General features: G+C 46.9%; 1 protein-coding gene across 1 annotated transcript in view; it reads left to right on the top strand.

Annotated features, from left to right (window-relative positions):
- The window catches only part of ZSWIM2 (zinc finger, SWIM-type containing 2), a 189222-nt gene that overhangs the window by 137707 nt on the left and 42302 nt on the right, over positions 1-9213 (top strand).

Below are 9213 nucleotides of genomic sequence, written 5' to 3'. Positions count from 1 at the left end.
GGGGGGGGGGGGGGGGGGAGGGGATGAGCGGGGGCGGGGTAGGGAGTAACATGTGGGGACAAGGACACATGTAATATCTTAATCAATAAAAAATATATTTAAAAAAAATCTAAGCCTATTTATTTCAGGGATGCAAGGTTAGTATAATATTCCACAAATCAATAAACGTGATACACCACCTAAACAAAATGATGGCTAAAACCCACATGGCCATATCAGTAGGTGCAGAGCAAGCATTTGCTAAAATCCAGCATCATTTATGATCAAAAGTCTCAGCAAAGTGGGAATAATACTTCCATGTAACGAAGGCCATCATCGTGCTCAATGGGCAAAGACCTAAGTGTTTCCCTTCAGATTGGGAACAGGACAGGGATGTCCACTTCGACCCCCCTTACTCCCCACGGTCCTAGACACGAGTTTAGGATTCGGGATGTGCTGCAGTGGAGACAAACATCTGACCATGCTCATCAGCGTGGAGAGTGCAGATAAAGCAAGGAGAAAGGTCACATCCTCTTGGGCAAGGCTGAGCCACGAAGCACTTCAGCGCCTGAAGGACCGACTACAGATGAAGAGCCACTAAAGAGGCTGGAAAGGAACAGCCAGCGACGAAGGAGAAAACCAGGAGGGTCTGATGTGATGGAACCGGAAAGAGGGGTGGTCGCCCGGCTGGCGTGGCTCAGGGGTTGAGCATTAACCCACGAACCAGGAGGTCAGGGTTTGATTCCCAGTCAGGGCACAGGCCTGGGTTGTGGGCTCCATCCCCAGTGTGGGGCATGCAGGAGGCAGCTGATCCATGATTCTCTCTCATCATTGATGTTTCTCTCTCATCATTGATGTTTCTCTCTCTCTCTCTCTCTCTCTCTCTCCCCCTCTCTGAAATCAATAAAAATAAAGAGGTGCAGTCAATTGTGTGGAACGGGCACACTGAATGCTCTCTCAGCCTGCTGAGGACAAAGAAGGGTCCTTGGTTGCTGGTGACCCTGACAAGTTTCATGTTAATGGATTAATAAGGTAGGCACTGAATGATGGAGTTGAATAATGTATTTGGGGAGGAAGTGTAGATAGTAAGAGCCCATGATGTTTTTGAGATTGTGTGTGTGTGTGTGTGTGTGTGTGTGTGTGTGTGTGTGTAGAGTGTTATCCAGAGAGGAATGAGAAACGATGATGTCACGGAGACTTTCTTTTTAACATGGGCATTGCCAGACCATGTCTGTGTTCCCAGGAGGCAGGTGAGGCTGATGGTGGGAGAGTGAATGACAGCAAGGAAGAGAAACTATTGGGACCAGCTGCTAAAAACTTTTTAAAAGTAGAATTTCCTTTTGGCACAGTAAGCTTTTGTGTATTTATTCTGTTTATAAAGGAAATGGATGGTGGGCTGGAATGTGCTTGTGAAGTCACCTCCGTCTAAGGGCCTGTTCTGGAAAGTAGTGCGCTGCAGAGGAATCGGGTTCTGGCCTCAAGAAGCTGGCATTCAGCCCATTGATGCAGCCACTGTGGGAAACAGGAGGGTCCTCAAAAACTAAAAAATAGAAAGACCACGTCATCCGGCATTTCAGCTTCAGGGCGTTCATCTGACCAAAATGAAAACATTAACTGAAAAACATAAAAGTATGCACCCCAATGTTATTGCTGCATTACATACAGAAGCCAAAATATGGAAACAACCTCAGTGTTCATCGATAACTAAATAGAGAAAATGTGAAATATATACATATATTAGATACATAGATACATACCTATATAATAGATTCTTACTGAGCCATTAAAAAGAAGGGAATTTTGTCATTTACAACAATATGGGTGGACCTTGAGAGCATTATGAAAGGTTAGACAAAGAAAGACAAATATATGAAATTACTACTACATAGAATTGAAAAAGAAGTACTGAGCTCATCGTTACAGAGAGCAGATTGGCGGTTGCCGGCGGCGAGGGTGGAGGGTGGGTGAAATGGGTGAAGAGTCAAACCGCCAAGTTCCCGTTATAAACACGTAACTCGCGAGGAGACACTTGCTGTACTGCATGGGGACTGTCGCTGATAACAGGATTGTGTCTGTGAAAGCTGCTCAGAGAGGGAATCTGAAAAGTTCTCATGACAAGAAAAAGTATAATTATGTGTGGTGCTGGAGGTTAACTAGACTTAATGTGATGGCCACTTCACAATACATTCAAATATCAAATAATGATGTTGTACAACTGAAACTAACGCTACATGTCCGTTGTACCTCAAAAACGCTGTTGAAGGGTAATGTGTTTTTGACATTAAATGTTCTAGAGGAAGTGAAACATTATGATGAAAAAATGCCCAAAGCTTACATTCAAGACTAAAATAAAGGTAATGACTGAGTGTGAGGCAGATGAAAATAATGAGGACTGTGTAAGAGAATAAGATACAAAATAAGACATCGCATGGACCACACGCAGGCGTCGCCGCTCAGAGCTGGGATCCTGTCGGGGGGAAGCACTAAAGCACCCTCAGTAAGACTCGGAGGGGCTCAGCAAGGGGGCGAGGCATGGCTCCCCTGCCTGGTCATAGTGGGGGCGGCCGGGGGCATGGATGGACTGCCCCCCTAACTCACCCACCTCCGGCCCTCGCTGAATCGTGGAATCCTCAGGACAATGGCCAGCATCCTGCGGTCTCAGGGGCAGAACCTCGGGTCTGTGACCACAGAGACAGCGTTTCCATGAAACTGGAGACAACATCGGGGCCTCAGCTGTGTGTCAGTCCCAGAACAGCCCCACCGTTTGCACCCTGAGAAACCAGACCAGCCATGCTCCGGCTGACTGAGGGCCAGATGCAATGATCAACTAGACCCGCTGGCCCTAGTGCTGACCAACCAATAGAGACCACGGCCCTGATCGTGACCCTAACTCCCTTAGTCACCAGGATGAAGGATCTCCCGCACATCACCCATCCCCTAGAGCCACGGGGGACACGTCATTGAGCATGAGCCACCTGCAACTCCAGGCACGGCCCATCTCCTTCAGAAGCCTTCCCTACTCCTTTGTGTGTCTTGCTAGGCTCCGATGAACACAGGCAAACAAACCCTCCAGTTCTGTCTCAAGGGGAGAAGAAGAGAGAGAGAGAGAATTGCAAAGAGAACTGGCCACACAAAATGAGTTTGTCGTCCAAAATTCTAATAGGCAACAAAAAACGTATGCTTTTGGCTTTTTAATAACCGTCTTCACGACAAGTGGGAGAGGGTGTCTCATTGTGATGAGGGGACGGGCAGGCAGGAAGAATAGGGCCACGGCGGTTGAATGGCTCTTCCCCTGACTGACTATGAGGTTCTCACAGACCCTGGGAAACTGAGGGTGTGTTGCAAGGAGAAAACGGCTGGTGAACGATAAGAGTCGCCTCAGAGCCCTGGAGGGTCCATGGCTCCCAAAAGAAGACGCATCTTGAGAACAGACAGAGGACAGGACAGGCTCTGAGTTGGTTGCTGTGTCTGGACCCTGACCCCCTCCGGGCGTTTGCTTCAGGGATGCTGACCATTCTCCAGTCCCAGGAACAGGCAGAGCCGGTTTAACATCACAGAAAAGCAGCTAACTACCTTGCCATTGGAGTTCAAGATCTTGGAAGGGGACACCAGACCATGGGCCCTGCAGCCCTCTCTGCCCCTTCCCCCTTGCACACAGCTCTGCTTACTGATCCCTTTGTAATCAGCCGGCTGGCGGGGGAGGTCAGAGCAGAATTCACACGGTGACCCGCTGCTCTCTCCTGTGCCCGCGTTACTGCAATAAACGCTCAGCTATGAGTCAAGCCTGTCTGTGCTCAATCTGGCTCAGGTAGTGACGGGTGGCCCAGACCCATTTGGTGTCTGCTATTGAGTTGCAGGAACGCCTTACATATTTTGGAGAGTGACCCCTATCAGAGACATGGTCTGCAAAGGTCACTCCATGCCCACGCAGCCCTGTTCACAACAGCCAAGGTGTGGGAACCATCTGAATGCCAACCGACACGTGAATGGATAAAGAGAAGGTGGTGCAGACCATCAGTGGGCTACTACTTGGTCTTAACGGAGGAAGGAACTTCCACAATGTGCTGCAAAATGGATTGGCCTTGCCTGGCCGGCGTGGCTCAGTGGTTGAGGGTTGACCTATGAACTAGGAGGTCACAGTCCGATTCCCAGTCAGGGCACAGGCCCAGGTTGTGGGCTTGATCCCAGTGTGGGGCGTGCGGGAGGCAGCCGATCCATGATTTTTTCTCATCACTGATGTTTCCATCTCCCCCTCCCTCTCCCTTCCTCTCTGAGATCAATAAAAACATATTTAAAAAGAAAAGAGAAAGAAACAAGTGGCAGGGCCTGCAACAGACTCACAGGCTCTGAGCTCCTCACCACCCTCCCCGAAGGTCAGCGATCCCGTCTCCTCATCGAAGGTCATTGCTGCGCCACGTCTCCGCCAGAGGAGTTTCAGTCCCACACTCGCAGGGCACGCCCTCTTGGGACAGACTGTCTGTTAGCAAAGGACAGGAATAGCCCCAGGACACCCCCCCACACACACACACACACAGAAATGTCCCTGGGAGGGAGGAAGGTACGGAAGAGGACAGTCACAGCATAACCTCGCATCCAAACACCTGACTGTGTTGAGCAACTGCAACCCAATGAGCAATACAAGTTCAGAGGCTGAACATTTATGTGATAGAACATCGCAGAGTAACGGGTCATTGCAGAGCCGGCAACAAGGAAACCACGGCCAGAAGCACCAAGTGAGGTGTAGGCAAAAGATGAGGCCTCAGAACCATTGGTCTGCTCCTACACCTCTGTAGGAGCAGAGCTGCATGGAGGTTAGGGTTGTTTTTACCAAAGTCATTAAAAAGAGGATTCTCAACATTTTTAATATATTTTTACTGATTTCAGAGCGGAAGGGAGAGGGAGAGAGAGAGAAAAACATCAATGATGAGAGAGAATCATGGATAGGCTGCCTCCTGCACACCCTGCATTGGGGATGGAGACCACAAACCAGGCCTGTGTCCCGACCGGGAATCTAACTGTGACCTCCTGGTTCATAGGTTGACGCTCAACCACTGAGCCACACAGTCAGGCAAGGATTGAACTTTTAAACAGCTCCATGTCACTTAGCAAAACATACGGATTACACATGCCGGGCTGGTTAGATGGCTTTGATAAAAGCTACCACAGAGCAGTGAGGCATGGTGTGCCAATTGGAGCAGGCAGGGGAGCAGGAGCCGGCGGTGTCCATCCTAACCTACAGAGCGTGCTTTTCCCTCACGTGTTGCCATTTAACATGAATTATCCTGTGATTCTGATGCTCAATTCGCCTTCGTTAAACCAACGCCCCTGTGACAGGCGATGCTTGCGTGGGTGGCCCGGCCAAGCGCCTAGGGAACTTCATCTGAGCAAACGGACTGTCAGTTAATGAACGTGGTTGACTACTCAGATGCCTGAGGGAGTAACTGTTGGTCTCATCTTTGCCCCGCCCCGTTTAGCAGTTGTTTCTCCCCAGATCAAGGCGGCCATCCCCACTCCCGGCTGCCCCGCCTGGTTCCTGCCCTTCTCCTCGCCTGGCCCCCACCCAGCCTCACTGATTAGGCAGCTGGAACTCGGCACCCTCCTCGAAGCTTTCACCAACCCTCCTCCCTTCAGCCTGGCTCCCAAAACCCCCCATGAGAAACCTCCAGACTGACTGAAGAGGAGCAGTCATAAATCATGCCCCTCTCCCAGCCCCGTCTCAGGCTGAGCTCACACACACACACACACACACACACACACACGCACACACACACGCCCCTCCGCTGTGAGGTAGTAAATGGGTGAGTCATTCCAATTCAAATGTCCTGTGTCACTTATTCAGGTTAGAAAACAGCTAGGCAGTCACTAAATCTGCTTCTTCATAAAGTCGCAGCATCTACAAAACACAATTACATGCATAAACTCTGACTTCACATCCTCTTCCTGGTTTTCTTTAGAAATGTTTAAGTTTTTTCAGTTACAGTTTACAGTCAGTGTGACCTGGTATCGGCGTCCGGTGCACAGCACAGTGTTAGACAATCGTACAGTCTTCCAAGTGTCCCTGATATTCCCAGTGCCCGCCTGGCACCACTCACAGTCATTACAGTACGACTGGCACGTTCCCTGTGTGTGCTTCACTCCTGTAAGCCTGGACTTCTCAGTCCCTGCGCCTTCCCCAAAGCCCTGCCCCTTTGGCAACTACCACTCTGCTTGTTCTGTTTGTTCATTTATATTCTTCTTCAGATTCCACATACAAGTGGCATCACATGGTATTTGTCTTTCTCTCTGCCTAACTTACTTCACTTAGCATAATACCCTCTAGGCCAGTGACGGCGAACCTTCTGAGCTCGGCGTGTCAGCATTTTGAAAATCCCTAACTTAACTCTGGTGCCGTGTCACATATAGAAATTTTTTGATCTTTGCAACCATAGTAAAACAAAGACTTATATTTTTGATATTTATTTTATATATTTAAATGCCATTTAACAAAGAAAAATCAACCAAAAAAAATGAGTTCGCATGTCACCTCTGACATGCGTGTCATAGGTTCGCCATCACTGCACTAGGGCAATCCATACTGTCACAAATGGTAAGATTTCATTCCTTTTTATGGCCGAGTAATATTTCATTATATGTATGTACCACAACTTCTTTATCCATTTGTCTACAGATGGGCACTTGGGTGGCTTCCATAGCTTGGCTACTGTAAACAGTGCTGCAATGAACATAGGGGTGCATATATCTTTCAAATTAGTGTTATCAGTTTCTTTGGATACACAGTAATCAAAACAGCATAGTACGGGCATACCAACAGACATCTAGATCAGTGAAACTGCATAGAGAGCCCAGAAATAAACCCACACCTGCATGGTGACTTGGTATTTGACAAAGGTGGCAAGAACAAGCAAGGGAGTGAGGACAGTCTATTTAATAAACAGTGTTGGGAAAATTGGACAGCTACATGCAAAAATAATGAAAAAAAGTGCTCAACATCACTAATGATCAGAAAAATGCAAATTAAACCACAATGAGATACCACTTCACACCTGAATAAATACCTTTAAAAACGGGTCTGTAGACTGATTCATCACAATCAAATACAAATGAAAGGATTACCATCTCTGTTTTCGTTAGCATTCCCCGGACAATTTATCTGCGAGGTAATTATATTAAACAATGGAGATGGGTGAGGGGGGGAGAGGGAGACATCTGCAAGAGTGTCAACAATAAATTTTTAAAAATGAGAAAAATTTAAGGTGCTATAAAATAAAGGCAAGCCATTAAATTATTCCTATTAGATATGTAATGTGTCTCTAATGTAATAGATATGTGAACGTGATCTTTACTAAGCTGTTCTTTATGATGGTTCCAGTTGCTAATGACTGATTAAACAAAACACAGATTAAGACATACAGAGAATAATACTACTAAATTGGTCTGAGTTTGGAATCATGCCGAAGTCATTGAATTTTGTGGTAAAACGATATTTGAAATGTCTGTATACAAAGACGTTATGGGGATGGGCACAGAAATGATAGGCCTCAGTGGGTATTTTCATATGTACTTAAAAGAATTATTTTTCTAGTAAATCTAAATTTAACCAGCGTTCCTTTCCTAAGCAGTCACCAAACATAATATTACCAAGGAATTTTACTATTTACTGAATGGATATATTTTTCCAATAGAAAATTAGCATCAATTAACCAGCCGAATTAATGTATCCAATACTTTTAAAAAGCATTTTTGAGCACATATACAAGACACTGGAGTAGACACTGGAAATAGGAAGAGTAGAAAGATAATCACTTTAAATTATTTACATTCTCAAAAACGCTTATAACTTAAAGGAATGTTACTTGTGGTCTGAGCATAGAAAGAATGAAGTAGAGAGGAGAGGGTTTGGAATTAATTTTGTAGGAAATTTTAAACCACAAATCATTTGAAAGCTTTGGTCCAGTGTGTGTGAGTGACAGGACAAGGCCACCCAGAGACACTGCACCCGGTCAGGGATGCGGCCGTGAGGGCCTGTGTCCGTAGAATTAAACCCTAAACATGGGAGACGACGCCCTGTAAGACCAGTTTTAGCCATTGTGCGCTGTTGCGTGAGGCCGCGGAGCTTTCTATCCCTCGTGAAGCGCATTTTCTCTGGCGAGACCCTTTGCACCCCCGGTGCTGTGACCTCTCCTGTGCCCTAAGACTCAGTGTTAATCATATGTCCATGTGTCCATCAGCCCGGCTACCTCCCAGCTCCCGGGTCACATGATCTGTGAGGCCCTGGTGCTCATCCCACGCCTGCAGGAAGCAGGCACTCACCAGGCCATGATTTATTTACACGCGTTGTTTCTATGGGAACCCAGAGGGGCAGTGCCGTTTGCTCTCAATATCCTAGATGCCGGCGCTTTTCTAGAGAAATCGGGTTATTTTTATCTCAGAAGGGATGAAAGTTCTGTTTCGTTTCCTTCTTTCCTACTAGCCGTCAGGACAGGAAAAGCAATGTATAGTCACCAATAACAAGTGGGTGAAATTCTCAGTTCCTGTCTCCATCTTATGTGGGTTCCTGATTAAAATTGCCTCATCTCTTCTACTAATTCCAAGCTATGCTCTCTTCCTCAATGTTTTCATATTTATGTAAATCACCTTAAGTTCTTCGTTAAACACCAGATTAAGAGGATTAAGCAGGTGTTCAACAAACGTCTTTTCAAAGCTGGAGGAACAGAATACATTACTGAAGTTTAAATTATACTGATTGTACACGTATGCTTTTCTCTCTGAGATCCCTTTGCCTTGCGTTAGGTGAATTCTTGTCTGTTCTTTAAGCTTCACTGCTCAGTACAAGTTCAATGACATAAATTATAGATAGAACCAACACTGAGTGCTAGCGCTAGTGTCAGTGTTTCTGCTCTGTGCTTATAATGTATGCAATGGAGCTTTTCCCAGAGGGCCATTCTCCTGCCTTAACAGTAACAGGAGGCTTTAGGGTGTGCCCTTGACATAAGTGTGGCTTGCAGTCTTCCGTGGCCTAGAACGGCGGCCTCCTGCTCTGAAGTGATGGATTTAAAGTCATTTCTTTTGAGTTTTCATTGCCCACGACTTCGTATTCATACTTCCATAAGCTACAGGCACAGGAGAGAGGGAAACACACAGCCTGTGAACCTCAGGGGGAGTGAGGGGAGTGAGGGGAGTAGGGGGGAGTGGGAGGAAGTGGGGGGGGAGTGAAGGGAGGTGGAAGGGAGAGGG

Source organism: Myotis davidii, unplaced genomic scaffold (assembly GCF_000327345.1).
Source record: "Myotis davidii unplaced genomic scaffold, ASM32734v1 scaffold221, whole genome shotgun sequence".
NCBI lineage: Eukaryota > Metazoa > Chordata > Mammalia > Chiroptera > Vespertilionidae > Myotis > Myotis davidii.
Note: the sequence above shows the minus strand (reverse complement) of the source record. Positions and strands in the feature narration are given on the sequence as shown.